Source organism: Rhagoletis pomonella, unplaced genomic scaffold (genome assembly GCF_013731165.1).
Source record: "Rhagoletis pomonella isolate Grant_MI unplaced genomic scaffold, Rhpom_1.0 Rhpom_scaffold_00004, whole genome shotgun sequence".
Classification (NCBI taxonomy): Eukaryota; Metazoa; Arthropoda; class Insecta; order Diptera; family Tephritidae; genus Rhagoletis; species Rhagoletis pomonella.
In genome coordinates, this window is record NW_023458558.1 from 9,631,137 (window position 1) to 9,633,037 (window position 1,901).

The 1,901-nt window shown below is 42.2% G+C and overlaps 1 protein-coding gene and 1 long non-coding RNA gene across 4 annotated transcripts in view; one reads left to right on the forward strand and one right to left on the reverse strand.

Moving 5' to 3' along the window:
• Positions 1-1,901, forward strand: part of LOC118736962 — a gene marked incomplete at its 3' end in the record, with an annotated part of 246,938 nt that overhangs the window by 170,056 nt on the left and 74,981 nt on the right.
• LOC118736963 overlaps positions 1-1,901 on the reverse strand; it is a 72,009-nt gene that overhangs the window by 21,728 nt on the left and 48,380 nt on the right. The window lies entirely within an intron of this gene.

Consider the following 1,901-nt stretch of genomic DNA (forward strand, 5'->3'; position numbering starts at 1 on the left):
GGCGGAATATATTATTTTTTATTCGATTTTTTCTTAATTGGCTCCTAGCAGCTTCTTCTCTGTCCACTTCTCCTCAAGGGAGGATTGGGCCGGGCGCAACTTCTGGAGAGGAGGCGTGGTGAACGGCAGGGTTGGGCATGGGGTCTTCTGTCCAGAGCTTTCCATCAACACTAAGCTCAGACTCCCGAACTTCTGCAGTGTATTCCAGGCGGAAGTGGCTGCTATTAAAGAGACGGTGGATTCACTGCTCCGGCTATTGAAGCGGCTATCAGAGCCTTGAGTGCGTTGGGGGTGCGCTCTAACTTGGTTATTAGTATTTGGGTTCCGGGTTACAGCGACATAGCGACATAGCGATAAACAATGTGACTGGCGAATTGGCCAGGAAGGCCCTCGTGAAGGCGGATACAGAGCAGCTGGGGGTGCCATTGATCATTTGTGGTACACTCTTGGAAAACCAGGATATGCGCGATCGCAAGGTGCTTCTGGCCGAGCGTGGACAAGGGGCGGTCCAGGGCACTACTCACACTAACAAAACCACAGCTCTCACTTTTAGTGGGGGTTCTAACGGGTCACTGTCCAATCGGTATTCACGCAGTAAGGCTGAGCATACTACCGGGCTCCGTATGTCGCAGTTGCCTAGAAGATGGCATGGAATCACCTAAACACAACACTACCTTCTTTGGTGCCCAGCGTTTGCGCGGCTAAGGTTGAAGTACTATGGCTGTCACAAAATCGTAAATACATAATGGGCTCCGGCCGTTTTATCGATGGGTGCCGATCAGAATGTGGTATCACACAGGATGATCTCGGGTTACATGGGGCTGTCACCTAACCTAACCTAACCTAATTGCGAAAAAGCATCTGTAAAGTGCAGAACTAAATCGTATTTTCAAACCAAAAAAATCTACAAAATTAAATCCGTTTATAGTAAAAAAGGCCGTTTGGTTTTTTTTTCTCAGCGTATGAACATTTCTCGAAAATGTTTGCTACAATACTAACGTTTTGGATATGCATATGTGTGTATGTATGTAAATGTAGTTTATCTTCCAATAAACTAGAATTCACAATTTAAGTATTTATGTAGATGAATATAGTATTTGAAATTAGAGCAATAATTTTATTTTCGAAATCTAACACGAAACAACAAAATGCATTTATGTATCTATGTATCTCATTCAATTCCTTCGAATAACGCACATACCCTTAGTATATGTATGTACATAGATATTCGTCATGTGACTTCCCATTGCTTTGCTTTGCCGCATGTACGCAGTGTCACCAACATTTTGCCAAGCATATCAACTGTCAGCAGCAGCAACAGCAAGAAGAGCAACATCATTATCAAAACCTCATATTATTTCGATGAAGATGATGATGATGTTATGGTTATTGTTGTTGCTGCCGAAATGATTTTGACAACAGCACCAGACAAAACCGGAAACCACACGTTCTGACATCAAAATTAACTCCCGGTAGTGCTTTCATTTCTATTTATGCACGTCCAGTGAGAGCAAAAGCGTCAGCACTGAATTACATACATTTGGATGGGGTGTTGCTTTCGATACAGTTGTACGCTTTTACCGCTACCACAAAAATTTAATTACAAAAAATATATCTGTCGTGACTACTACACTCGTACTATAGCTGCGGTGGCGGAGTCGCAAACAAAAGGAGCAAAATAACTGCAATAATTTGCTATGCACGCACGCCGCTGTTGTTTGCTATTTGCTTATAAACTCTAGTAAGTAACAAATTTCTTAACTCTTTCTCTCTCGGCGGCTGACGAATTCATACTTTTGGTAATTTTACAAAATTTAGGCGTGTACGACAGCTTTCTTACGTAGATATACATAAATATGTATGTACTTGTTTTCTGCATTTTCCTCTGTTTGTTGCAATAT